Source organism: Schistocerca gregaria, unplaced genomic scaffold, assembly GCF_023897955.1.
Source record: "Schistocerca gregaria isolate iqSchGreg1 unplaced genomic scaffold, iqSchGreg1.2 ptg000570l, whole genome shotgun sequence".
NCBI classification, from domain to species: Eukaryota; Metazoa; Arthropoda; class Insecta; order Orthoptera; family Acrididae; genus Schistocerca; species Schistocerca gregaria.
Window position 1 is genome coordinate 1 of NW_026061961.1, and position 23,312 is coordinate 23,312.

Here is a 23,312-nt window from a genome sequence, read left to right on the forward strand (position 1 = left end):
ACACTAGATCGCGTGTTCGTGTTCCGCAGGCCGCAGTCCGTACTACCACTTCATCACAAGTGCAACCTTCTTGAGCTCACATATGTCTGTTACATGGAACATTCTAGCTCCGCCGACAGGTACAGCTATGATACTTTAGTGGTTACGGAAAGCCCAGGTTTCGAAACATGGTCACGGCACGAAAACGTCTCTTGATGCTGTCTCCTTAACTGCGACAGCTACAGACAAGTGGCGTCGCTACCATACGGCGGGCACGGCACTTTCTTGTTGTGGATGGCCTAAAGAGATGCTTCCAGTGGACATGGCACGGCGATTGCCAAGATACTTCCATTTCGAAGTGACCTTTGTAGTACAAATGAAACGTTTTGCCGCTGCTGCTCCAACGGTAACGTGGCCGAGCGGTCTAAGGCGCTGGTTTTAGGCACCAGTCTTTTCGGAGGCGTGGGTTCGAATCCCACCGTTGCCAATTTTGACGTCTCATTTTTGTGCCGATGCGGTGTGTTCTCGTGGGGTAGGACGCAGCTCTTGTGACGCGCGTGTTGTGTAGGTAGCGTGGCCGAGCGGTCTAAGGCGCTGGTATCAGGCACCAGTCTCTTTGGAGGCGTGGGTTCCAAACCCACAGGTGCCAAACGTGTAATGTTGCCTGTGTCGTAGACAGCTGCACTCATTGCCCGCAAAGAAACGGCACAACAAGGCGTGAGCGTCTGTTTCGTGAATTGTCGTAGAACAGTGCGTGGTGCAACGACAGGATTTGTAGGCGCCTTTTGCTCTCATCATTGCTGGCGTTCGTCTCCACGAAATGCGTCCGGAGCACGCCGCTCTATAACGCGAGAGAGTGGATTTTTTTACACTTGTCGTCGATTAACCGTGGGTTGCTGCTGCGTTCGCTGGAGGAGCGCTGCCGTCGTTATCCGGTGTGGTCTAGTGGCTAGGATACCTGGCTCTCACCCAGGAGGCCCGGGTTCGATTCCCGGTACCGGAAGTGCGCGTTTTTGTTGCTCCTCTTATGCGACTTGTCTCGACTTTGCTCGACTGACGCTACGCTGACGCGTGCACAAAGCCACGTTAAGTATGATTCGTTGCAACACCTGACGGCGAGAGAGATGCGGCGTCTATCCACTTGTTATCCAGCCACATACCGGTACCTGTTGTCAAGAGGCTTGGAGGTCTGCAACACATTGCCACGGAGGTGGATGCAGCTAACCACTGTAGTTAGTGTACTGACAGCGCAGGCACGTTCATTAGCTCGCATGCATGTGATGGAGACCGTGTCTGCCACTGCTGTGGCGTACACCTTGGCCTAGGCTTAGGCTTTGCTGTGTATCGACACTTGCATTCCAGCCAGCTGCTTCCGTGGGCGCCTCCGTGGCCATGGCCGTGATCGTCTAGTGGTTAGGACATTGCGTTGTGGCCGCAATAACCCAGGTTCGAATCCTGGTCACGGCAATTTTTGAAAGTTTCTCCTTGCTGCCGTTGCATTGACGATAGTGCACGAGTACCCGAAATCACAGTGCTTCCTTGGTTTTTCACTCGTGTTCCGCAGGCCGCAGTCCGTACTACCACTTCATCACAAGTGCAACCTTCTTGAGCTCACATATGTCTGTTACATGGAACATTCTAGCTCCGCCCGACAGGTACAGCTATGATACTTTAGTGGTTACGGAAAGCCCAGGTTTCGAAACATGGTCACGGCACGAAAACGTCTCTTGATGCTGTCTCCTTAACTGCGACAGCTACAGACAAGTGGCGTCGCTACCATACGGCGGGCACGGCACTTTCTTGTTGTGGATGGCCTAAAGAGATGCTTCCAGTGGACATGGCACGGCGATTGCCAAGATACTTCCATTTCGAAGTGACCTTTGTAGTACAAATGAAACGTTTTGCCGCTGCTGCTCCAACGGTAACGTGGCCGAGCGGTCTAAGGCGCTGGTTTTAGGCACCAGTCTTTTCGGAGGCGTGGGTTCGAATCCCACCGTTGCCAATTTTGACGTCTCATTTTTGTGCCGATGCGGTGTGTTCTCGTGGGGTAGGACGCAGCTCTTGTGACGCGCGTGTTGTGTAGGTAGCGTGGCCGAGCGGTCTAAGGCGCTGGTATCAGGCACCAGTCTCTTTGGAGGCGTGGGTTCCAAACCCACAGGTGCCAAACGTGTAATGTTGCCTGTGTCGTAGACAGCTGCACTCATTGCCCGCAAAGAAAACGGCACAACAAGGCGTGAGCGTCTGTTTCGTGAATTGTCGTAGAACAGTGCGTGGTGCAACGACAGGATTTGTAGGCGCCTTTTGCTCTCATCATTGCTGGCGTTCGTCTCCACGAAATGCGTCCGGAGCACGCCGCTCTATAACGCGAGAGAGTGGATTTTTTTACACTTGTCGTCGATTAACCGTGGGTTGCTGCTGCGTTCGCTGGAGGAGCGCTGCCGTCGTTATCCGGTGTGGTCTAGTGGCTAGGATACCTGGCTCTCACCCAGGAGGCCCGGGTTCGATTCCCGGTACCGGAAGTGCGCGTTTTTGTTGCTCCTCTTATGCGACTTGTCTCGACTTTGCTCGACTGACGCTACGCTGACGCGTGCACAAAGCCACGTTAAGTATGATTCGTTGCAACACCTGACGGCGAGAGAGATGCGGCGTCTATCCACTTGTTATCCAGCCACATACCGGTACCTGTTGTCAAGAGGCTTGGAGGTCTGCAACACATTGCCACGGAGGTGGATGCAGCTAACCACTGTAGTTAGTGTACTGACAGCGCAGGCACGTTCATTAGCTCGCATGCATGTGATGGAGACCGTGTCTGCCACTGCTGTGGCGTACACCTTGGCCTAGGCTTAGGCTTTGCTGTGTATCGACACTTGCATTCCAGCCAGCTGCTTCCGTGGGCGCCTCCGTGGCCATGGCCGTGATCGTCTAGTGGTTAGGACATTGCGTTGTGGCCGCAATAACCCAGGTTCGAATCCTGGTCACGGCAATTTTTGAAAGTTTCTCCTTGCTGCCGTTGCATTGACGATAGTGCACGAGTACCCGAAATCACAGTGCTTCCTTGGTTTTTCACTCGTGTTCCGCAGGCCGCAGTCCGTACTACCACTTCATCACAAGTGCAACCTTCTTGAGCTCACATATGTCTGTTACATGGAACATTCTAGCTCCGCCCGACAGGTACAGCTATGATACTTTAGTGGTTACGGAAAGCCCAGGTTTCGAAACATGGTCACGGCACGAAAACGTCTCTTGATGCTGTCTCCTTAACTGCGACAGCTACAGACAAGTGGCGTCGCTACCATACGGCGGGCACGGCACTTTCTTGTTGTGGATGGCCTAAAGAGATGCTTCCAGTGGACATGGCACGGCGATTGCCAAGATACTTCCATTTCGAAGTGACCTTTGTAGTACAAATGAAACGTTTTGCCGCTGCTGCTCCAACGGTAACGTGGCCGAGCGGTCTAAGGCGCTGGTTTTAGGCACCAGTCTTTTCGGAGGCGTGGGTTCGAATCCCACCGTTGCCAATTTTGACGTCTCATTTTTGTGCCGATGCGGTGTGTTCTCGTGGGGTAGGACGCAGCTCTTGTGACGCGCGTGTTGTGTAGGTAGCGTGGCCGAGCGGTCTAAGGCGCTGGTATCAGGCACCAGTCTCTTTGGAGGCGTGGGTTCCAAACCCACAGGTGCCAAACGTGTAATGTTGCCTGTGTCGTAGACAGCTGCACTCATTGCCCGCAAAGAAAACGGCACAACAAGGCGTGAGCGTCTGTTTCGTGAATTGTCGTAGAACAGTGCGTGGTGCAACGACAGGATTTGTAGGCGCCTTTTGCTCTCATCATTGCTGGCGTTCGTCTCCACGAAATGCGTCCGGAGCACGCCGCTCTATAACGCGAGAGAGTGGATTTTTTTACACTTGTCGTCGATTAACCGTGGTTGCTGCTGCGTTCGCTGGAGGAGCGCTGCCGTCGTTATCCGGTGTGGTCTAGTGGCTAGGATACCTGGCTCTCACCCAGGAGGCCCGGGTTCGATTCCCGGTACCGGAAGTGCGCGTTTTTGTTGCTCCTCTTATGCGACTTGTCTCGACTTTGCTCGACTGACGCTACGCTGACGCGTGCACAAAGCCACGTTAAGTATGATTCGTTGCAACACCTGACGGCGAGAGAGATGCGGCGTCTATCCACTTGTTATCCAGCCACATACCGGTACCTGTTGTCAAGAGGCTTGGAGGTCTGCAACACATTGCCACGGAGGTGGATGCAGCTAACCACTGTAGTTAGTGTACTGACAGCGCAGGCACGTTCATTTGCTCGCATGCATGTGATGGAGATCGTGTCTGCCACTGCTGTGGCGTACACCTTGGCCTAGGCTTTGCTGTGTATCGACACTTGCATTCCAGCCAGCTGCTTCCGTGGGCGCCTCCGTGGCCATGGCCGTGATCGTCTAGTGGTTAGGACATTGCGTTGTGGCCGCAATAACCCAGGTTCGAATCCTGGTCACGGCAATTTTTGAAAGTTTCTCCTTGCTGCCGTTGCATTGACGATAGTGCACGAGTACCCGAAATCACAGTGCTTCCTTGGTTTTTCACTCGTGTTCCGCAGGCCGCAGTCCGTACTACCACTTCATCACAAGTGCAACCTTCTTGAGCTCACATATGTCTGTTACATGGAACATTCTAGCTCCGCCCGACAGGTACAGCTATGATACTTTAGTGGTTACGGAAAGCCCAGGTTTCGAAACATGGTCACGGCACGAAAACGTCTCTTGATGCTGTCTCCTTAACTGCGACAGCTACAGACAAGTGGCGTCGCTACCATACGGCGGGCACGGCACTTTCTTGTTGTGGATGGCCTAAAGAGATGCTTCCAGTGGACATGGCACGGCGATTGCCAAGATACTTCCATTTCGAAGTGACCTTTGTAGTACAAATGAAACGTTTTGCCGCTGCTGCTCCAACGGTAACGTGGCCGAGCGGTCTAAGGCGCTGGTTTTAGGCACCAGTCTTTTCGGAGGCGTGGGTTCGAATCCCACCGTTGCCAATTTTGACGTCTCATTTTTGTGCCGATGCGGTTGTGTTCTCGTGGGGTAGGACGCAGCTCTTGTGACGCGCGTGTTGTGTAGGTAGCGTGGCCGAGCGGTCTAAGGCGCTGGTATCAGGCACCAGTCTCTTTGGAGGCGTGGGTTCCAAACCCACAGGTGCCAAACGTGTAATGTTGCCTGTGTCGTAGACAGCTGCACTCATTGCCCGCAAAGAAAACGGCACAACAAGGCGTGAGCGTCTGTTTCGTGAATTGTCGTAGAACAGTGCGTGGTGCAACGACAGGATTTGTAGGCGCCTTTTGCTCTCATCATTGCTGGCGTTCGTCTCCACGAAATGCGTCCGGAGCACGCCGCTCTATAACGCGAGAGAGTGGATTTTTTTACACTTGTCGTCGATTAACCGTGGGTTGCTGCTGCGTTCGCTGGAGGAGCGCTGCCGTCGTTATCCGGTGTGGTCTAGTGGCTAGGATACCTGGCTCTCACCCAGGAGGCCCGGGTTCGATTCCCGGTACCGGAAGTGCGCGTTTTTGTTGCTCCTCTTATGCGACTTGTCTCGACTACACACGCGAGACAGATGCTGACGCGTGCACAAAGCCACGTTAAGTATGATTCGTTGCAACACCTGACGGCGAGAGAGATGCGGCGTCTATCCACTTGTTATCCAGCCACATACCGGTACCTGTTGTCAAGAGGCTTGGAGGTCTGCAACACATTGCCACGGAGGTGGATGCAGCTAACCACTGTAGTTAGTGTACTGACAGCGCAGGCACGTTCATTTGCTCGCATGCATGTGATGGAGACCGTGTCTGCCACTGCTGTGGCGTACACCTTGGCCTAGGCTTAGGCTTTGCTGTGTATCGACACTTGCATTCCAGCCAGCTGCTTCCGTGGGCGCCTCCGTGGCCATGGCCGTGATCGTCTAGTGGTTAGGACATTGCGTTGTGGCCGCAATAACCCAGGTTCGAATCCTGGTCACGGCAATTTTTGAAAGTTTCTCCTTGCTGCCGTTGCATTGACGATAGTGCACGAGTACCCGAAATCACAGTGCTTCCTTGGTTTTTCACTCGTGTTCCGCAGGCCGCAGTCCCGTACTACCACTTCATCACAAGTGCAACCTTCTTGAGCTCACATATGTCTGTTACATGGAACATTCTAGCTCCGCCCGACAGGTACAGCTATGATACTTTAGTGGTTACGGAAAGCCCAGGTTTCGAAACATGGTCACGGCACGAAAACGTCTCTTGATGCTGTCTCCTTAACTGCGACAGCTACAGACAAGTGGCGTCGCTACCATACGGCGGGCACGGCACTTTCTTGTTGTGGATGGCCTAAAGAGATGCTTCCAGTGGACATGGCACGGCGATTGCCAAGATACTTCCATTTCGAAGTGACCTTTGTAGTACAAATGAAACGTTTTGCCGCTGCTGCTCCAACGGTAACGTGGCCGAGCGGTCTAAGGCGCTGGTTTTAGGCACCAGTCTTTTCGGAGGCGTGGGTTCGAATCCCACCGTTGCCAATTTTGACGTCTCATTTTTGTGCCGATGCGGTGTGTTCTCGTGGGGTAGGACGCAGCTCTTGTGACGCGCGTGTTGTGTAGGTAGCGTGGCCGAGCGGTCTAAGGCGCTGGTATCAGGCACCAGTCTCTTTGGAGGCGTGGGTTCCAAACCCACAGGTGCCAAACGTGTAATGTTGCCTGTGTCGTAGACAGCTGCACTCATTGCCCGCAAAGAAAACGGCACAACAAGGCGTGAGCGTCTGTTTCGTGAATTGTCGTAGAACAGTGCGTGGTGCAACGACAGGATTTGTAGGCGCCTTTTGCTCTCATCATTGCTGGCGTTCGTCTCCACGAAATGCGTCCGGAGCACGCCGCTCTATAACGCGAGAGAGTGGATTTTTTTACACTTGTCGTCGATTAACCGTGGGTTGCTGCTGCGTTCGCTGGAGGAGCGCTGCCGTCGTTATCCGGTGTGGTCTAGTGGCTAGGATACCTGGCTCTCACCCAGGAGGCCCGGGTTCGATTCCCGGTACCGGAAGTGCGCGTTTTTGTTGCTCCTCTTATGCGACTTGTCTCGACTTTGCTCGACTGACGCTACGCTGACGCGTGCACAAAGCCACGTTAAGTATGATTCGTTGCAACACCTGACGGCGAGAGAGATGCGGCGTCTATCCACTTGTTATCCAGCCACATACCGGTACCTGTTGTCAAGAGGCTTGGAGGTCTGCAACACATTGCCACGGAGGTGGATGCAGCTAACCACTGTAGTTAGTGTACTGACAGCGCAGGCACGTTCATTTGCTCGCATGCATGTGATGGAGACCGTGTCTGCCACTGCTGTGGCGTACACCTTGGCCTAGGCTTAGGCTTTGCTGTGTATCGACACTTGCATTCCAGCCAGCTGCTTCCGTGGGCGCCTCCGTGGCCATGGCCGTGATCGTCTAGTGGTTAGGACATTGCGTTGTGGCCGCAATAACCCAGGTTCGAATCCTGGTCACGGCAATTTTTGAAAGTTTCTCCTTGCTGCCGTTGCATTGACGATAGTGCACGAGTACCCGAAATCACAGTGCTTCCTTGGTTTTTCACTCGTGTTCCGCAGGCCGCAGTCCGTACTACCACTTCATCACAAGTGCAACCTTCTTGAGCTCACATATGTCTGTTACATGGAACATTCTAGCTCCGCCCGACAGGTACAGCTATGATACTTTAGTGGTTACGGAAAGCCCAGGTTTCGAAACATGGTCACGGCACGAAAACGTCTCTTGATGCTGTCTCCTTAACTGCGACAGCTACAGACAAGTGGCGTCGCTACCATACGGCGGGCACGGCACTTTCTTGTTGTGGATGGCCTAAAGAGATGCTTCCAGTGGACATGGCACGGCGATTGCCAAGATACTTCCATTTCGAAGTGACCTTTGTAGTACAAATGAAACGTTTTGCCGCTGCTGCTCCAACGGTAACGTGGCCGAGCGGTCTAAGGCGCTGGTTTTAGGCACCAGTCTTTTCGGAGGCGTGGGTTCGAATCCCACCGTTGCCAATTTTGACGTCTCATTTTTGTGCCGATGCGGTGTGTTCTCGTGGGGTAGGACGCAGCTCTTGTGACGCGCGTGTTGTGTAGGTAGCGTGGCCGAGCGGTCTAAGGCGCTGGTATCAGGCACCAGTCTCTTTGGAGGCGTGGGTTCCAAACCCACAGGTGCCAAACGTGTAATGTTGCCTGTGTCGTAGACAGCTGCACTCATTGCCCGCAAAGAAAACGGCACAACAAGGCGTGAGCGTCTGTTTCGTGAATTGTCGTAGAACAGTGCGTGGTGCAACGACAGGATTTGTAGGCGCCTTTTGCTCTCATCATTGCTGGCGTTCGTCTCCACGAAATGCGTCCGGAGCACGCCGCTCTATAACGCGAGAGAGTGGATTTTTTTACACTTGTCGTCGATTAACCGTGGGTTGCTGCTGCGTTCGCTGGAGGAGCGCTGCCGTCGTTATCCGGTGTGGTCTAGTGGCTAGGATACCTGGCTCTCACCCAGGAGGCCCGGGTTCGATTCCCGGTACCGGAAGTGCGCGTTTTTGTTGCTCCTCTTATGCGACTTGTCTCGACTTTGCTCGACTGACGCTACGCTGACGCGTGCACAAAGCCACGTTAAGTATGATTCGTTGCAACACCTGACGGCGAGAGAGATGGGCGTCTATCCACTTGTTATCCAGCCACATACCGGTACCTGTTGTCAAGAGGCTTGGAGGTCTGCAACACATTGCCACGGAGGTGGATGCAGCTAACCACTGTAGTTAGTGTACTGACAGCGCAGGCACGTTCATTTGCTCGCATGCATGTGATGGAGACCGTGTCTGCCACTGCTGTGGCGTACACCTTGGCCTAGGCTTAGGCTTTGCTGTGTATCGACACTTGCATTCCAGCCAGCTGCTTCCGTGGGCGCCTCCGTGGCCATGGCCGTGATCGTCTAGTGGTTAGGACATTGCGTTGTGGCCGCAATAACCCAGGTTCGAATCCTGGTCACGGCAATTTTTGAAAGTTTCTCCTTGCTGCCGTTGCATTGACGATAGTGCACGAGTACCCGAAATCACAGTGCTTCCTTGGTTTTTCACTCGTGTTCCGCAGGCCGCAGTCCGTACTACCACTTCATCACAAGTGCAACCTTCTTGAGCTCACATATGTCTGTTACATGGAACATTCTAGCTCCGCCCGACAGGTACAGCTATGATACTTTAGTGGTTACGGAAAGCCCAGGTTTCGAAACATGGTCACGGCACGAAAACGTCTCTTGATGCTGTCTCCTTAACTGCGACAGCTACAGACAAGTGGCGTCGCTACCATACGGCGGGCACGGCACTTTCTTGTTGTGGATGGCCTAAAGAGATGCTTCCAGTGGACATGGCACGGCGATTGCCAAGATACTTCCATTTCGAAGTGACCTTTGTAGTACAAATGAAACGTTTTGCCGCTGCTGCTCCAACGGTAACGTGGCCGAGCGGTCTAAGGCGCTGGTTTTAGGCACCAGTCTTTTCGGAGGCGTGGGTTCGAATCCCACCGTTGCCAATTTTGACGTCTCATTTTTGTGCCGATGCGGTGTGTTCTCGTGGGGTAGGACGCAGCTCTTGTGACGCGCGTGTTGTGTAGGTAGCGTGGCCGAGCGGTCTAAGGCGCTGGTATCAGGCACCAGTCTCTTTGGAGGCGTGGGTTCCAAACCCACAGGTGCCAAACGTGTAATGTTGCCTGTGTCGTAGACAGCTGCACTCATTGCCCGCAAAGAAAACGGCACAACAAGGCGTGAGCGTCTGTTTCGTGAATTGTCGTAGAACAGTGCGTGGTGCAACGACAGGATTTGTAGGCGCCTTTTGCTCTCATCATTGCTGGCGTTCGTCTCCACGAAATGCGTCCGGAGCACGCCGCTCTATAACGCGAGAGAGTGGATTTTTTTACACTTGTCGTCGATTAACCGTGGGTTGCTGCTGCGTTCGCTGGAGGAGCGCTGCCGTCGTTATCCGGTGTGGTCTAGTGGCTAGGATACCTGGCTCTCACCCAGGAGGCCCGGGTTCGATTCCCGGTACCGGAAGTGCGCGTTTTTGTTGCTCCTCTTATGCGACTTGTCTCGACTTTGCTCGACTGACGCTACGCTGACGCGTGCACAAAGCCACGTTAAGTATGATTCGTTGCAACACCTGACGGCGAGAGAGATGCGGCGTCTATCCACTTGTTATCCAGCCACATACCGGTACCTGTTGTCAAGAGGCTTGGAGGTCTGCAACACATTGCCACGGAGGTGGATGCAGCTAACCACTGTAGTTAGTGTACTGACAGCGCAGGCACGTTCATTTGCTCGCATGCATGTGATGGAGACCGTGTCTGCCACTGCTGTGGCGTACACCTTGGCCTAGGCTTAGGCTTTGCTGTGTATCGACACTTGCATTCCAGCCAGCTGCTTCCGTGGGCGCCTCCGTGGCCATGGCCGTGATCGTCTAGTGGTTAGGACATTGCGTTGTGGCCGCAATAACCCAGGTTCGAATCCTGGTCACGGCAATTTTTGAAAGTTTCTCCTTGCTGCCGTTGCATTGACGATAGTGCACGAGTACCCGAAATCACAGTGCTTCCTTGGTTTTTCACTCGTGTTCCGCAGGCCGCAGTCCGTACTACCACTTCATCACAAGTGCAACCTTCTTGAGCTCACATATGTCTGTTACATGGAACATTCTAGCTCCGCCCGACAGGTACAGCTATGATACTTTAGTGGTTACGGAAAGCCCAGGTTTCGAAACATGGTCACGGCACGAAAACGTCTCTTGATGCTGTCTCCTTAACTGCGACAGCTACAGACAAGTGGCGTCGCTACCATACGGCGGGCACGGCACTTTCTTGTTGTGGATGGCCTAAAGAGATGCTTCCAGTGGACATGGCACGGCGATTGCCAAGATACTTCCATTTCGAAGTGACCTTTGTAGTACAAATGAAACGTTTTGCCGCTGCTGCTCCAACGGTAACGTGGCCGAGCGGTCTAAGGCGCTGGTTTTAGGCACCAGTCTTTTCGGAGGCGTGGGTTCGAATCCCACCGTTGCCAATTTTGACGTCTCATTTTTGTGCCGATGCGGTGTGTTCTCGTGGGGTAGGACGCAGCTCTTGTGACGCGCGTGTTGTGTAGGTAGCGTGGCCGAGCGGTCTAAGGCGCTGGTATCAGGCACCAGTCTCTTTGGAGGCGTGGGTTCCAAACCCACAGGTGCCAAACGTGTAATGTTGCCTGTGTCGTAGACAGCTGCACTCATTGCCCGCAAAGAAAACGGCACAACAAGGCGTGAGCGTCTGTTTCGTGAATTGTCGTAGAACAGTGCGTGGTGCAACGACAGGATTTGTAGGCGCCTTTTGCTCTCATCATTGCTGGCGTTCGTCTCCACGAAATGCGTCCGGAGCACGCCGCTCTATAACGCGAGAGAGTGGATTTTTTTACACTTGTCGTCGATTAACCGTGGGTTGCTGCTGCGTTCGCTGGAGGAGCGCTGCCGTCGTTATCCGGTGTGGTCTAGTGGCTAGGATACCTGGCTCTCACCCAGGAGGCCCGGGTTCGATTCCCGGTACCGGAAGTGCGCGTTTTTGTTGCTCCTCTTATGCGACTTGTCTCGACTTTGCTCGACTGACGCTACGCTGACGCGTGCACAAAGCCACGTTAAGTATGATTCGTTGCAACACCTGACGGCGAGAGAGATGCGGCGTCTATCCACTTGTTATCCAGCCACATACCGGTACCTGTTGTCAAGAGGCTTGGAGGTCTGCAACACATTGCCACGGAGGTGGATGCAGCTAACCACTGTAGTTAGTGTACTGACAGCGCAGGCACGTTCATTTGCTCGCATGCATGTGATGGAGACCGTGTCTGCCACTGCTGTGGCGTACACCTTGGCCTAGGCTTAGGCTTTGCTGTGTATCGACACTTGCATTCCAGCCAGCTGCTTCCGTGGGCGCCTCCGTGGCCATGGCCGTGATCGTCTAGTGGTTAGGACATTGCGTTGTGGCCGCAATAACCCAGGTTCGAATCCTGGTCACGGCAATTTTTGAAAGTTTCTCCTTGCTGCCGTTGCATTGACGATAGTGCACGAGTACCCGAAATCACAGTGCTTCCTTGGTTTTTCACTCGTGTTCCGCAGGCCGCAGTCCGTACTACCACTTCATCACAAGTGCAACCTTCTTGAGCTCACATATGTCTGTTACATGGAACATTCTAGCTCCGCCCGACAGGTACAGCTATGATACTTTAGTGGTTACGGAAAGCCCAGGTTTCGAAACATGGTCACGGCACGAAAACGTCTCTTGATGCTGTCTCCTTAACTGCGACAGCTACAGACAAGTGGCGTCGCTACCATACGGCGGGCACGGCACTTTCTTGTTGTGGATGGCCTAAAGAGATGCTTCCAGTGGACATGGCACGGCGATTGCCAAGATACTTCCATTTCGAAGTGACCTTTGTAGTACAAATGAAACGTTTTGCCGCTGCTGCTCCAACGGTAACGTGGCCGAGCGGTCTAAGGCGCTGGTTTTAGGCACCAGTCTTTTCGGAGGCGTGGGTTCGAATCCCACCGTTGCCAATTTTGACGTCTCATTTTTGTGCCGATGCGGTGTGTTCTCGTGGGGTAGGACGCAGCTCTTGTGACGCGCGTGTTGTGTAGGTAGCGTGGCCGAGCGGTCTAAGGCGCTGGTATCAGGCACCAGTCTCTTTGGAGGCGTGGGTTCCAAACCCACAGGTGCCAAACGTGTAATGTTGCCTGTGTCGTAGACAGCTGCACTCATTGCCCGCAAAGAAAACGGCACAACAAGGCGTGAGCGTCTGTTTCGTGAATTGTCGTAGAACAGTGCGTGGTGCAACGACAGGATTTGTAGGCGCCTTTTGCTCTCATCATTGCTGGCGTTCGTCTCCACGAAATGCGTCCGGAGCACGCCGCTCTATAACGCGAGAGAGTGGATTTTTTTACACTTGTCGTCGATTAACCGTGGGTTGCTGCTGCGTTCGCTGGAGGAGCGCTGCCGTCGTTATCCGGTGTGGTCTAGTGGCTAGGATACCTGGCTCTCACCCAGGAGGCCCGGGTTCGATTCCCGGTACCGGAAGTGCGCGTTTTTGTTGCTCCTCTTATGCGACTTGTCTCGACTTTGCTCGACTGACGCTACGCTGACGCGTGCACAAAGCCACGTTAAGTATGATTCGTTGCAACACCTGACGGCGAGAGAGATGCGGCGTCTATCCACTTGTTATCCAGCCACATACCGGTACCTGTTGTCAAGAGGCTTGGAGGTCTGCAACACATTGCCACGGAGGTGGATGCAGCTAACCACTGTAGTTAGTGTACTGACAGCGCAGGCACGTTCATTTGCTCGCATGCATGTGATGGAGACCGTGTCTGCCACTGCTGTGGCGTACACCTTGGCCTAGGCTTAGGCTTTGCTGTGTATCGACACTTGCATTCCAGCCAGCTGCTTCCGTGGGCGCCTCCGTGGCCATGGCCGTGATCGTCTAGTGGTTAGGACATTGCGTTGTGGCCGCAATAACCCAGGTTCGAATCCTGGTCACGGCAATTTTTGAAAGTTTCTCCTTGCTGCCGTTGCATTGACGATAGTGCACGAGTACCCGAAATCACAGTGCTTCCTTGGTTTTTCACTCGTGTTCCGCAGGCCGCAGTCCGTACTACCACTTCATCACAAGTGCAACCTTCTTGAGCTCACATATGTCTGTTACATGGAACATTCTAGCTCCGCCCGACAGGTACAGCTATGATACTTTAGTGGTTACGGAAAGCCCAGGTTTCGAAACATGGTCACGGCACGAAAACGTCTCTTGATGCTGTCTCCTTAACTGCGACAGCTACAGACAAGTGGCGTCGCTACCATACGGCGGGCACGGCACTTTCTTGTTGTGGATGGCCTAAAGAGATGCTTCCAGTGGACATGGCACGGCGATTGCCAAGATACTTCCATTTCGAAGTGACCTTTGTAGTACAAATGAAACGTTTTGCCGCTGCTGCTCCAACGGTAACGTGGCCGAGCGGTCTAAGGCGCTGGTTTTAGGCACCAGTCTTTTCGGAGGCGTGGGTTCGAATCCCACCGTTGCCAATTTTGACGTCTCATTTTTGTGCCGATGCGGTGTGTTCTCGTGGGGTAGGACGCAGCTCTTGTGACGCGCGTGTTGTGTAGGTAGCGTGGCCGAGCGGTCTAAGGCGCTGGTATCAGGCACCAGTCTCTTTGGAGGCGTGGGTTCCAAACCCACAGGTGCCAAACGTGTAATGTTGCCTGTGTCGTAGACAGCTGCACTCATTGCCCGCAAAGAAAACGGCACAACAAGGCGTGAGCGTCTGTTTCGTGAATTGTCGTAGAACAGTGCGTGGTGCAACGACAGGATTTGTAGGCGCCTTTTGCTCTCATCATTGCTGGCGTTCGTCTCCACGAAATGCGTCCGGAGCACGCCGCTCTATAACGCGAGAGAGTGGATTTTTTTACACTTGTCGTCGATTAACCGTGGGTTGCTGCTGCGTTCGCTGGAGGAGCGCTGCCGTCGTTATCCGGTGTGGTCTAGTGGCTAGGATACCTGGCTCTCACCCAGGAGGCCCGGGTTCGATTCCCGGTACCGGAAGTGCGCGTTTTTGTTGCTCCTCTTATGCGACTTGTCTCGACTTTGCTCGACTGACGCTACGCTGACGCGTGCACAAAGCCACGTTAAGTATGATTCGTTGCAACACCTGACGGCGAGAGAGATGCGGCGTCTATCCACTTGTTATCCAGCCACATACCGGTACCTGTTGTCAAGAGGCTTGGAGGTCTGCAACACATTGCCACGGAGGTGGATGCAGCTAACCACTGTAGTTAGTGTACTGACAGCGCAGGCACGTTCATTTGCTCGCATGCATGTGATGGAGACCGTGTCTGCCACTGCTGTGGCGTACACCTTGGCCTAGGCTTAGGCTTTGCTGTGTATCGACACTTGCATTCCAGCCAGCTGCTTCCGTGGGCGCCTCCGTGGCCATGGCCGTGATCGTCTAGTGGTTAGGACATTGCGTTGTGGCCGCAATAACCCAGGTTCGAATCCTGGTCACGGCAATTTTTGAAAGTTTCTCCTTGCTGCCGTTGCATTGACGATAGTGCACGAGTACCCGAAATCACAGTGCTTCCTTGGTTTTTCACTCGTGTTCCGCAGGCCGCAGTCCGTACTACCACTTCATCACAAGTGCAACCTTCTTGAGCTCACATATGTCTGTTACATGGAACATTCTAGCTCCGCCCGACAGGTACAGCTATGATACTTTAGTGGTTACGGAAAGCCCAGGTTTCGAAACATGGTCACGGCACGAAAACGTCTCTTGATGCTGTCTCCTTAACTGCGACAGCTACAGACAAGTGGCGTCGCTACCATACGGCGGGCACGGCACTTTCTTGTTGTGGATGGCCTAAAGAGATGCTTCCAGTGGACATGGCACGGCGATTGCCAAGATACTTCCATTTCGAAGTGACCTTTGTAGTACAAATGAAACGTTTTGCCGCTGCTGCTCCAACGGTAACGTGGCCGAGCGGTCTAAGGCGCTGGTTTTAGGCACCAGTCTTTTCGGAGGCGTGGGTTCGAATCCCACCGTTGCCAATTTTGACGTCTCATTTTTGTGCCGATGCGGTGTGTTCTCGTGGGGTAGGACGCAGCTCTTGTGACGCGCGTGTTGTGTAGGTAGCGTGGCCGAGCGGTCTAAGGCGCTGGTATCAGGCACCAGTCTCTTTGGAGGCGTGGGTTCCAAACCCACAGGTGCCAAACGTGTAATGTTGCCTGTGTCGTAGACAGCTGCACTCATTGCCCGCAAAGAAAACGGCACAACAAGGCGTGAGCGTCTGTTTCGTGAATTGTCGTAGAACAGTGCGTGGTACAACGACAGGATTTGTAGGCGCCTTTTGCTCTCATCATTGCTGGCGTTCGTCTCCACGAAATGCGTCCGGAGCACGCCGCTCTATAACGCGAGAGAGTGGATTTTTTTACACTTGTCGTCGATTAACCGTGGGTTGCTACTGCGTTCGCTGGAGGAGCGCTGCCGTCGTTATCCGGTGTGGTCTAGTGGCTAGGATACCTGGCTCTCACCCAGGAGGCCCGGGTTCGATTCCCGGTACCGGAAGTGCGCGTTTTTGTTGCTCCTCTTATGCGACTTGTCTCGACTTTGCTCGACTGACGCTACGCTGACGCGTGCACAAAGCCACGTTAAGTATGATTCGTTGCAACACCTGACGGCGAGAGAGATGCGGCGTCTATCCACTTGTTATCCAGCCACATACCGGTACCTGTTGTCAAGAGGCTTGGAGGTCTGCAACACATTGCCACGGAGGTGGATGCAGCTAACCACTGTAGTTAGTGTACTGACAGCGCAGGCACGTTCATTTGCTCGCATGCATGTGATGGAGATCGTGTCTGCCACTGCTGTGGCGTACACCTTGGCCTAGGCTTTGCTGTGTATCGACACTTGCATTCCAGCCAGCTGCTTCCGTGGGCGCCTCCGTGGCCATGGCCGTGATCGTCTAGTGGTTAGGACATTGCGTTGTGGCCGCAATAACCCAGGTTCGAATCCTGGTCACGGCAATTTTTGAAAGTTTCTCCTTGCTGCCGTTGCATTGACGATAGTGCACGAGTACCCGAAATCACAGTGCTTCCTTGGTTTTTCACTCGTGTTCCGCAGGCCGCAGTCCGTACTACCACTTCATCACAAGTGCAACCTTCTTGAGCTCACATATGTCTGTTACATGGAACATTCTAGCTCCGCCCGACAGGTACAGCTATGATACTTTAGTGGTTACGGAAAGCCCAGGTTTCGAAACATGGTCACGGCACGAAAACGTCTCTTGATGCTGTCTCCTTAACTGCGACAGCTACAGACAAGTGGCGTCGCTACCATACGGCGGGCACGGCACTTTCTTGTTGTGGATGGCCTAAAGAGATGCTTCCAGTGGACATGGCACGGCGATTGCCAAGATACTTCCATTTCGAAGTGACCTTTGTAGTACAAATGAAACGTTTTGCCGCTGCTGCTCCAACGGTAACGTGGCCGAGCGGTCTAAGGCGCTGGTTTTAGGCACCAGTCTTTTCGGAGGCGTGGGTTCGAATCCCACCGTTGCCAATTTTGACGTCTCATTTTTGTGCCGATGCGGTGTGTTCTCGTGGGGTAGGACGCAGCTCTTGTGACGCGCGTGTTGTGTAGGTAGCGTGGCCGAGCGGTCTAAGGCGCTGGTATCAGGCACCAGTCTCTTTGGAGGCGTGGGTTCCAAACCCACAGGTGCCAAACGTGTAATGTTGCCTGTGTCGTAGACAGCTGCACTCATTGCCCGCAAAGAAAACGGCACAACAAGGCGTGAGCGTCTGTTTCGTGAATTGTCGTAGAACAGTGCGTGGTACAACGACAGGATTTGTAGGCGCCTTTTGCTCTCATCATTGCTGGCGTTCGTCTCCACGAAATGCGTCCGGAGCACGCCGCTCTATAACGCGAGAGAGTGGATTTTTTTACAATTGTCGTCGATTAACCGTGGGTTGCTACTGCGTTCGCTGGAGGAGCGCTGCCGTCGTTATCCGGTGTGGTCTAGTGGCTAGGATACCTGGCTCTCACCCAGGAGGCCCGGGTTCGATTCCCGGTACCGGAAGTGCGCGTTTTTGTTGCTCCTCTTATGCGACTTGTCTCGACTTTGCTCGACTGACGCTACGCTGACGCGTGCACAAAGCCACGTTAAGTATGATTCGTTGCAACACCTGACGGCGAGAGAGATGCGGCGTCTATCCACTTGTTATCCAGCCACATACCGGTACCTGTTGTCAAGAGGCTTGGAGGTCTGCAACACATTGCACGGAGGTGGATGCAGCTAACCACTGTAGTTAGTGTACTGACAGCGCAGGCACGTTCATTTGCTCGCATGCATGTGATGGAGATCGTGTCTGCCACTGCTGTGGCGTACACCTTGGCCTAGGCTTTGCTGTGTATCGACACTTGCATTCCAGCCAGCTGCTTCCGTGGGCGCCTCCGTGGCCATGGCCGTGATCGTCTAGTGGTTAGGACATTGCGTTGTGGCCGCAATAACCCAGGTTCGAATCCTGGTCACGGCAATTTTTGAAAGTTTCTCCTTGCTGCCGTTGCATTGACGATAGTGCACGAGTACCCGAAATCACAGTGCTTCCTTGGTTTTTCACTCGTGTTCCGCAGGCCGCAGTCCGTACTACCACTTCATCACAAGTGCAACCTTCTTGAGCTCACATATGTCTGTTACATGGAACATTCTAGCTCCGCCCGACAGGTACAGCTATGATACTTTAGTGGTTACGGAAAGCCCAGGTTTCGAAACATGGTCACGGCACGAAAACGTCTCTTGATGCTGTCTCCTTAACTGCGACAGCTACAGACAAGTGGCGTCGCTACCATACGGCGGGCACGGCACTTTCTTGTTGTGGATGGCCTAAAGAGATGCTTCCAGTGGACATGGCACGGCGATTGCCAAGATACTTCCATTTCGAAGTGACCTTTGTAGTACAAATGAAACGTTTTGCCGCTGCTGCTCCAACGGTAACGTGGCCGAGCGGTCTAAGGCGCTGGTTTTAGGCACCAGTCTTTTCGGAGGCGTGGGTTCGAATCCCACCGTTGCCAATTTTGACGTCTCATTTTTGTGCCGATGCGGTGTGTTCTCGTGGGGTAGGACGCAGCTCTTGTGACGCGCGTGTTGTGTAGGTAGCGTGGCCGAGCGGTCTAAGGCGCTGGTATCAGGCACCAGTCTCTTTGGAGGCGTGGGTTCCAAACCCACAGGTGCCAAACGTGTAATGTTGCCTGTGTCGTAGACAGCTGCACTCATTGCCCGCAAAGAAAACGGCACAACAAGGCGTGAGCGTCTGTTTCGTGAATTGTCGTAGAACAGTGCGTGGTGCAACGACAGGATTTGTAGGCGCCTTTTGCTCTCATCATTGCTGGCGTTCGTCTCCACGAAATGCGTCCGGAGCACGCCGCTCTATAACGCGAGAGAGTGGATTTTTTTACACTTGTCGTCGATTAACCGTGGGTTGCTGCTGCGTTCGCTGGAGGAGCGCTGCCGTCGTTATCCGGTGTGGTCTAGTGGCTAGGATACCTGGCTCTCACCCAGGAGGCCCGGGTTCGATTCCCGGTACCGGAAGTGCGCGTTTTTGTTTCTCCTCTTATGCGACTTGTCTCGACTTTGCTCGACTGACGCTACGCTGACGCGTGCACAAAGCCACGTTAAGTATGATTCGTTGCAACACCTGACGGCGAGAGAGATGCGGCGTCTATCCACTTGTTATCCAGCCACATACCGGTACCTGTTGTCAAGAGGCTTGGAGGTCTGCAACACATTGCCACGGAGGTGGATGCAGCTAACCACTGTAGTTAGTGTACTGACAGCGCAGGCACGTTCATTTGCTCGCATGCATGTGATGGAGACCGTGTCTGCCACTGCTGTGGCGTACACCTTGGCCTAGGCTTAGGCTTTGCTGTGTATCGACACTTGCATTCCAGCCAGCTGCTTCCGTGGGCGCCTCCGTGGCCATGGCCGTGATCGTCTAGTGGTTAGGACATTGCGTTGTGGCCGCAATAACCCAGGTTCGAATCCTGGTCACGGCAATTTTTGAAAGTTTCTCCTTGCTGCCGTTGCATTGACGATAGTGCACGAGTACCCGAAATCACAGTGCTTCCTTGGTTTTTCACTCGTGTTCCGCAGGCCGCAGTCCGTACTACCACTTCATCACAAGTGCAACCTTCTTGAGCTCACATATGTCTGTTACATGGAACATTCTAGCTCCGCCCGACAGGTACAGCTATGATACTTTAGTGGTTACGGAAAGCCCAGGTTTCGAAACATGGTCACGGCACGAAAACGTCTCTTGATGCTGTCTCCTTAACTGCGACAGCTACAGACAAGTGGCGTCGCTACCATACGGCGGGCACGGCACTTTCTTGTTGTGGATGGCCTAAAGAGATGCTTCCAGTGGACATGGCACGGCGATTGCCAAGATACTTCCATTTCGAAGTGACCTTTGTAGTACAAATGAAACGTTTTGCCGCTGCTGCTCCAACGGTAACGTGGCCGAGCGGTCTAAGGCGCTGGTTTTAGGCACCAGTCTTTTCGGAGGCGTGGGTTCGAATCCCACCGTTGCCAATTTTGACGTCTCATTTTTGTGCCGATGCGGTGTGTTCTCGTGGGGTAGGACGCAGCTCTTGTGACGCGCGTGTTGTGTAGGTAGCGTGGCCGAGCGGTCTAAGGCGCTGGTATCAGGCACCAGTCTCTTTGGAGGCGTGGGTTCCAAACCCACAGGTGCCAAACGTGTAATGTTGCCTGTGTCGTAGACAGCTGCACTCATTGCCCGCAAAGAAAACGGCACAACAAGGCGTGAGCGTCTGTTTCGTGAATTGTCGTAGAACAGTGCGTGGTGCAACGACAGGATTTGTAGGCGCCTTTTGCTCTCATCATTGCTGGCGTTCGTCTCCACGAAATGCGTCCGGAGCACGCCGCTCTATAACGCGAGAGAGTGGATTTTTTTACACTTGTCGTCGATTAACCGTGGGTTGCTGCTGCGTTCGCTGGAGGAGCGCTGCCGTCGTTATCCGGTGTGGTCTAGTGGCTAGGATACCTGGCTCTCACCCAGGAGGCCCGGGTTCGATTCCCGGTACCGGAAGTGCGCGTTTTTGTTGCTCCTCTTATGCGACTTGTCTCGACTTTGCTCGACTGACGCTACGCTGACGCGTGCACAAAGCCACGTTAAGTATGATTCGTTGCAACACCTGACGGCGAGAGAGATGGGCGTCTATCCACTTGTTATCCAGCCACATACCGGTACCTGTTGTCAAGAGGCTTGGAGGTCTGCAACACATTGCCACGGAGGTGGATGCAGCTAACCACTGTAGTTAGTGTACTGACAGCGCAGGCACGTTCATTAGCTCGCATGCATGTGATGGAGACCGTGTCTGCCACTGCTGTGGCGTACACCTTGGCCTAGGCTTAGGCTTTGCTGTGTATCGACACTTGCATTCCAGCCAGCTGCTTCCGTGGGCGCCTCCGTGGCCATGGCCGTGATCGTCTAGTGGTTAGGACATTGCGTTGTGGCCGCAATAACCCAGGTTCGAATCCTGGTCACGGCAATTTTTGAAAGTTTCTCCTTGCTGCCGTTGCATTGACGATAGTGCACGAGTACCCGAAATCACAGTGCTTCCTTGGTTTTTCACTCGTGTTCCGCAGGCCGCAGTCCGTACTACCACTTCATCACAAGTGCAACCTTCTTGAGCTCACATATGTCTGTTACATGGAACATTCTAGCTCCGCCCGACAGGTACAGCTATGATACTTTAGTGGTTACGGAAAGCCCAGGTTTCGAAACATGGTCACGGCACGAAAACGTCTCTTGATGCTGTCTCCTTAACTGCGACAGCTACAGACAAGTGGCGTCGCTACCATACGGCGGGCACGGCACTTTCTTGTTGTGGATGGCCTAAAGAGATGCTTCCAGTGGACATGGCACGGCGATTGCCAAGATACTTCCACTTCGAAGTGACCTTTGTAGTACAAATGAAACGTTTTGCCGCTGCTGCTCCAACGGTAACGTGGCCGAGCGGTCTAAGGCGCTGGTTTTAGGCACCAGTCTTTTCGGAGGCGTGGGTTCGAATCCCACCGTTGCCAATTTTGACGTCTCATTTTTGTGCCGATGCGGTGTGTTCTCGTGGGGTAGGACGCAGCTCTTGTGACGCGCGTGTTGTGTAGGTAGCGTGGCCGAGCGGTCTAAGGCGCTGGTATCAGGCACCAGTCTCTTTGGAGGCGTGGGTTCCAAACCCACAGGTGCCAAACGTGTAATGTTGCCTGTGTCGTAGACAGCTGCACTCATTGCCCGCAAAGAAAACGGCACAACAAGGCGTGAGCGTCTGTTTCGTGAATTGTCGTAGAACAGTGCGTGGTGCAACGACAGGATTTGTAGGCGCCTTTTGCTCTCATCATTGCTGGCGTTCGTCTCCACGAAATGCGTCCGGAGCACGCCGCTCTATAACGCGAGAGAGTGGATTTTTTTACACTTGTCGTCGATTAACCGTGGGTTGCTGCTGCGTTCGCTGGAGGAGCGCTGCCGTCGTTATCCGGTGTGGTCTAGTGGCTAGGATACCTGGCTCTCACCCAGGAGGCCCGGGTTCGATTCCCGGTACCGGAAGTGCGCGTTTTTGTTGCTCCTCTTATGCGACTTGTCTCGACTTTGCTCGACTGACGCTACGCTGACGCGTGCACAAAGCCACGTTAAGTATGATTCGTTGCAACACCTGACGGCGAGAGAGATGGGCGTCTATCCACTTGTTATCCAGCCACATACCGGTACCTGTTGTCAAGAGGCTTGGAGGTCTGCAACACATTGCCACGGAGGTGGATGCAGCTAACCACTGTAGTTAGTGTACTGACAGCGCAGGCACGTTCATTAGCTCGCATGCATGTGATGGAGACCGTGTCTGCCACTGCTGTGGCGTACACCTTGGCCTAGGCTTAGGCTTTGCTGTGTATCGACACTTGCATTCCAGCCAGCTGCTTCCGTGGGCGCCTCCGTGGCCATGGCCGTGATCGTCTAGTGGTTAGGACATTGCGTTGTGGCCGCAATAACCCAGGTTCGAATCCTGGTCACGGCAATTTTTGAAAGTTTCTCCTTGCTGCCGTTGCATTGACGATAGTGCACGAGTACCCGAAATCACAGTGCTTCCTTGGTTTTTCACTCGTGTTCCGCAGGCCGCAGTCCGTACTACCACTTCATCACAAGTGCAACCTTCTTGAGCTCACATATGTCTGTTACATGGAACATTCTAGCTCCGCCCGACAGGTACAGCTATGATACTTTAGTGGTTACGGAAAGCCCAGGTTTCGAAACATGGTCACGGCACGAAAACGTCTCTTGATGCTGTCTCCTTAACTGCGACAGCTACAGACAAGTGGCGTCGCTACCATACGGCGGGCACGGCACTTTCTTGTTGTGGATGGCCTAAAGAGATGCTTCCAGTGGACATGGCACGGCGATTGCCAAGATACTTCCATTTCGAAGTGACCTTTGTAGTACAAATGAAACGTTTTGCCGCTGCTGCTCCAACGGTAACGTGGCCGAGCGGTCTAAGGCGCTGGTTTTAGGCACCAGTCTTTTCGGAGGCGTGGGTTCGAATCCCACCGTTGCCAATTTTGACGTCTCATTTTTGTGCCGATGCGGTGTGTTCTCGTGGGGTAGGACGCAGCTCTTGTGACGCGCGTGTTGTGTAGGTAGCGTGGCCGAGCGGTCTAAGGCGCTGGTATCAGGCACCAGTCTCT

General features: G+C 53.7%; 46 non-coding genes across 46 annotated transcripts; all 46 read left to right on the forward strand.

Annotated features, from left to right (window-relative positions):
* The first annotated feature begins 384 nt into the window (after window positions 1–384).
* Window positions 385–466, forward strand: Trnal-uag (transfer RNA leucine (anticodon UAG)). Its single transcript has one exon. It is a non-coding gene; the product is annotated as a tRNA-Leu (tRNA).
* Window positions 467–910: 444 nt separating this feature from the next.
* Trnae-cuc (transfer RNA glutamic acid (anticodon CUC)) lies at window positions 911–982 on the forward strand. The gene has a single exon. It is a non-coding gene; the product is annotated as a tRNA-Glu (tRNA).
* A 392-nt stretch (window positions 983–1,374) lies between these two features.
* Window positions 1,375–1,446, forward strand: Trnah-gug (transfer RNA histidin (anticodon GUG)). The gene has a single exon. It is a non-coding gene; the product is annotated as a tRNA-His (tRNA).
* A 453-nt stretch (window positions 1,447–1,899) lies between these two features.
* Window positions 1,900–1,981, forward strand: Trnal-uag (transfer RNA leucine (anticodon UAG)). Its single transcript has one exon. It is a non-coding gene; the product is annotated as a tRNA-Leu (tRNA).
* A 445-nt stretch (window positions 1,982–2,426) lies between these two features.
* Window positions 2,427–2,498, forward strand: Trnae-cuc (transfer RNA glutamic acid (anticodon CUC)). Its single transcript has one exon. It is a non-coding gene; the product is annotated as a tRNA-Glu (tRNA).
* A 392-nt stretch (window positions 2,499–2,890) lies between these two features.
* Trnah-gug (transfer RNA histidin (anticodon GUG)) lies at window positions 2,891–2,962 on the forward strand. The gene has a single exon. It is a non-coding gene; the product is annotated as a tRNA-His (tRNA).
* A 453-nt stretch (window positions 2,963–3,415) lies between these two features.
* Window positions 3,416–3,497, forward strand: Trnal-uag (transfer RNA leucine (anticodon UAG)). Its single transcript has one exon. It is a non-coding gene; the product is annotated as a tRNA-Leu (tRNA).
* Window positions 3,498–3,941: 444 nt separating this feature from the next.
* Trnae-cuc (transfer RNA glutamic acid (anticodon CUC)) lies at window positions 3,942–4,013 on the forward strand. The gene has a single exon. It is a non-coding gene; the product is annotated as a tRNA-Glu (tRNA).
* Window positions 4,014–4,399: 386 nt separating this feature from the next.
* Trnah-gug (transfer RNA histidin (anticodon GUG)) lies at window positions 4,400–4,471 on the forward strand. The gene has a single exon. It is a non-coding gene; the product is annotated as a tRNA-His (tRNA).
* Window positions 4,472–4,924: 453 nt separating this feature from the next.
* Trnal-uag (transfer RNA leucine (anticodon UAG)) lies at window positions 4,925–5,006 on the forward strand. The gene has a single exon. It is a non-coding gene; the product is annotated as a tRNA-Leu (tRNA).
* Window positions 5,007–5,452: 446 nt separating this feature from the next.
* Trnae-cuc (transfer RNA glutamic acid (anticodon CUC)) lies at window positions 5,453–5,524 on the forward strand. Its single transcript has one exon. It is a non-coding gene; the product is annotated as a tRNA-Glu (tRNA).
* A 391-nt stretch (window positions 5,525–5,915) lies between these two features.
* Window positions 5,916–5,987, forward strand: Trnah-gug (transfer RNA histidin (anticodon GUG)). The gene has a single exon. It is a non-coding gene; the product is annotated as a tRNA-His (tRNA).
* A 454-nt stretch (window positions 5,988–6,441) lies between these two features.
* Trnal-uag (transfer RNA leucine (anticodon UAG)) lies at window positions 6,442–6,523 on the forward strand. The gene has a single exon. It is a non-coding gene; the product is annotated as a tRNA-Leu (tRNA).
* A 445-nt stretch (window positions 6,524–6,968) lies between these two features.
* Window positions 6,969–7,040, forward strand: Trnae-cuc (transfer RNA glutamic acid (anticodon CUC)). Its single transcript has one exon. It is a non-coding gene; the product is annotated as a tRNA-Glu (tRNA).
* A 392-nt stretch (window positions 7,041–7,432) lies between these two features.
* On the forward strand, window positions 7,433–7,504 carry Trnah-gug (transfer RNA histidin (anticodon GUG)). Its single transcript has one exon. It is a non-coding gene; the product is annotated as a tRNA-His (tRNA).
* A 453-nt stretch (window positions 7,505–7,957) lies between these two features.
* On the forward strand, window positions 7,958–8,039 carry Trnal-uag (transfer RNA leucine (anticodon UAG)). The gene has a single exon. It is a non-coding gene; the product is annotated as a tRNA-Leu (tRNA).
* Window positions 8,040–8,484: 445 nt separating this feature from the next.
* Trnae-cuc (transfer RNA glutamic acid (anticodon CUC)) lies at window positions 8,485–8,556 on the forward strand. Its single transcript has one exon. It is a non-coding gene; the product is annotated as a tRNA-Glu (tRNA).
* A 391-nt stretch (window positions 8,557–8,947) lies between these two features.
* On the forward strand, window positions 8,948–9,019 carry Trnah-gug (transfer RNA histidin (anticodon GUG)). Its single transcript has one exon. It is a non-coding gene; the product is annotated as a tRNA-His (tRNA).
* A 453-nt stretch (window positions 9,020–9,472) lies between these two features.
* Window positions 9,473–9,554, forward strand: Trnal-uag (transfer RNA leucine (anticodon UAG)). Its single transcript has one exon. It is a non-coding gene; the product is annotated as a tRNA-Leu (tRNA).
* Window positions 9,555–9,999: 445 nt separating this feature from the next.
* On the forward strand, window positions 10,000–10,071 carry Trnae-cuc (transfer RNA glutamic acid (anticodon CUC)). The gene has a single exon. It is a non-coding gene; the product is annotated as a tRNA-Glu (tRNA).
* A 392-nt stretch (window positions 10,072–10,463) lies between these two features.
* On the forward strand, window positions 10,464–10,535 carry Trnah-gug (transfer RNA histidin (anticodon GUG)). Its single transcript has one exon. It is a non-coding gene; the product is annotated as a tRNA-His (tRNA).
* A 453-nt stretch (window positions 10,536–10,988) lies between these two features.
* On the forward strand, window positions 10,989–11,070 carry Trnal-uag (transfer RNA leucine (anticodon UAG)). Its single transcript has one exon. It is a non-coding gene; the product is annotated as a tRNA-Leu (tRNA).
* Window positions 11,071–11,515: 445 nt separating this feature from the next.
* On the forward strand, window positions 11,516–11,587 carry Trnae-cuc (transfer RNA glutamic acid (anticodon CUC)). Its single transcript has one exon. It is a non-coding gene; the product is annotated as a tRNA-Glu (tRNA).
* Window positions 11,588–11,979: 392 nt separating this feature from the next.
* Window positions 11,980–12,051, forward strand: Trnah-gug (transfer RNA histidin (anticodon GUG)). The gene has a single exon. It is a non-coding gene; the product is annotated as a tRNA-His (tRNA).
* Window positions 12,052–12,504: 453 nt separating this feature from the next.
* Trnal-uag (transfer RNA leucine (anticodon UAG)) lies at window positions 12,505–12,586 on the forward strand. The gene has a single exon. It is a non-coding gene; the product is annotated as a tRNA-Leu (tRNA).
* Window positions 12,587–13,031: 445 nt separating this feature from the next.
* Window positions 13,032–13,103, forward strand: Trnae-cuc (transfer RNA glutamic acid (anticodon CUC)). Its single transcript has one exon. It is a non-coding gene; the product is annotated as a tRNA-Glu (tRNA).
* A 392-nt stretch (window positions 13,104–13,495) lies between these two features.
* Window positions 13,496–13,567, forward strand: Trnah-gug (transfer RNA histidin (anticodon GUG)). Its single transcript has one exon. It is a non-coding gene; the product is annotated as a tRNA-His (tRNA).
* Window positions 13,568–14,020: 453 nt separating this feature from the next.
* Trnal-uag (transfer RNA leucine (anticodon UAG)) lies at window positions 14,021–14,102 on the forward strand. The gene has a single exon. It is a non-coding gene; the product is annotated as a tRNA-Leu (tRNA).
* A 445-nt stretch (window positions 14,103–14,547) lies between these two features.
* On the forward strand, window positions 14,548–14,619 carry Trnae-cuc (transfer RNA glutamic acid (anticodon CUC)). The gene has a single exon. It is a non-coding gene; the product is annotated as a tRNA-Glu (tRNA).
* Window positions 14,620–15,011: 392 nt separating this feature from the next.
* Window positions 15,012–15,083, forward strand: Trnah-gug (transfer RNA histidin (anticodon GUG)). The gene has a single exon. It is a non-coding gene; the product is annotated as a tRNA-His (tRNA).
* A 453-nt stretch (window positions 15,084–15,536) lies between these two features.
* Window positions 15,537–15,618, forward strand: Trnal-uag (transfer RNA leucine (anticodon UAG)). Its single transcript has one exon. It is a non-coding gene; the product is annotated as a tRNA-Leu (tRNA).
* Window positions 15,619–16,063: 445 nt separating this feature from the next.
* On the forward strand, window positions 16,064–16,135 carry Trnae-cuc (transfer RNA glutamic acid (anticodon CUC)). The gene has a single exon. It is a non-coding gene; the product is annotated as a tRNA-Glu (tRNA).
* A 386-nt stretch (window positions 16,136–16,521) lies between these two features.
* Window positions 16,522–16,593, forward strand: Trnah-gug (transfer RNA histidin (anticodon GUG)). Its single transcript has one exon. It is a non-coding gene; the product is annotated as a tRNA-His (tRNA).
* Window positions 16,594–17,046: 453 nt separating this feature from the next.
* On the forward strand, window positions 17,047–17,128 carry Trnal-uag (transfer RNA leucine (anticodon UAG)). The gene has a single exon. It is a non-coding gene; the product is annotated as a tRNA-Leu (tRNA).
* A 445-nt stretch (window positions 17,129–17,573) lies between these two features.
* Window positions 17,574–17,645, forward strand: Trnae-cuc (transfer RNA glutamic acid (anticodon CUC)). Its single transcript has one exon. It is a non-coding gene; the product is annotated as a tRNA-Glu (tRNA).
* Window positions 17,646–18,030: 385 nt separating this feature from the next.
* Trnah-gug (transfer RNA histidin (anticodon GUG)) lies at window positions 18,031–18,102 on the forward strand. The gene has a single exon. It is a non-coding gene; the product is annotated as a tRNA-His (tRNA).
* A 453-nt stretch (window positions 18,103–18,555) lies between these two features.
* On the forward strand, window positions 18,556–18,637 carry Trnal-uag (transfer RNA leucine (anticodon UAG)). Its single transcript has one exon. It is a non-coding gene; the product is annotated as a tRNA-Leu (tRNA).
* Window positions 18,638–19,082: 445 nt separating this feature from the next.
* Window positions 19,083–19,154, forward strand: Trnae-cuc (transfer RNA glutamic acid (anticodon CUC)). The gene has a single exon. It is a non-coding gene; the product is annotated as a tRNA-Glu (tRNA).
* Window positions 19,155–19,546: 392 nt separating this feature from the next.
* Window positions 19,547–19,618, forward strand: Trnah-gug (transfer RNA histidin (anticodon GUG)). The gene has a single exon. It is a non-coding gene; the product is annotated as a tRNA-His (tRNA).
* Window positions 19,619–20,071: 453 nt separating this feature from the next.
* Trnal-uag (transfer RNA leucine (anticodon UAG)) lies at window positions 20,072–20,153 on the forward strand. The gene has a single exon. It is a non-coding gene; the product is annotated as a tRNA-Leu (tRNA).
* A 445-nt stretch (window positions 20,154–20,598) lies between these two features.
* On the forward strand, window positions 20,599–20,670 carry Trnae-cuc (transfer RNA glutamic acid (anticodon CUC)). Its single transcript has one exon. It is a non-coding gene; the product is annotated as a tRNA-Glu (tRNA).
* Window positions 20,671–21,061: 391 nt separating this feature from the next.
* Trnah-gug (transfer RNA histidin (anticodon GUG)) lies at window positions 21,062–21,133 on the forward strand. The gene has a single exon. It is a non-coding gene; the product is annotated as a tRNA-His (tRNA).
* A 453-nt stretch (window positions 21,134–21,586) lies between these two features.
* Trnal-uag (transfer RNA leucine (anticodon UAG)) lies at window positions 21,587–21,668 on the forward strand. Its single transcript has one exon. It is a non-coding gene; the product is annotated as a tRNA-Leu (tRNA).
* Window positions 21,669–22,113: 445 nt separating this feature from the next.
* Trnae-cuc (transfer RNA glutamic acid (anticodon CUC)) lies at window positions 22,114–22,185 on the forward strand. Its single transcript has one exon. It is a non-coding gene; the product is annotated as a tRNA-Glu (tRNA).
* A 391-nt stretch (window positions 22,186–22,576) lies between these two features.
* Trnah-gug (transfer RNA histidin (anticodon GUG)) lies at window positions 22,577–22,648 on the forward strand. Its single transcript has one exon. It is a non-coding gene; the product is annotated as a tRNA-His (tRNA).
* A 453-nt stretch (window positions 22,649–23,101) lies between these two features.
* On the forward strand, window positions 23,102–23,183 carry Trnal-uag (transfer RNA leucine (anticodon UAG)). Its single transcript has one exon. It is a non-coding gene; the product is annotated as a tRNA-Leu (tRNA).
* The last annotated feature ends 129 nt before the right edge of the window (window positions 23,184–23,312 follow it).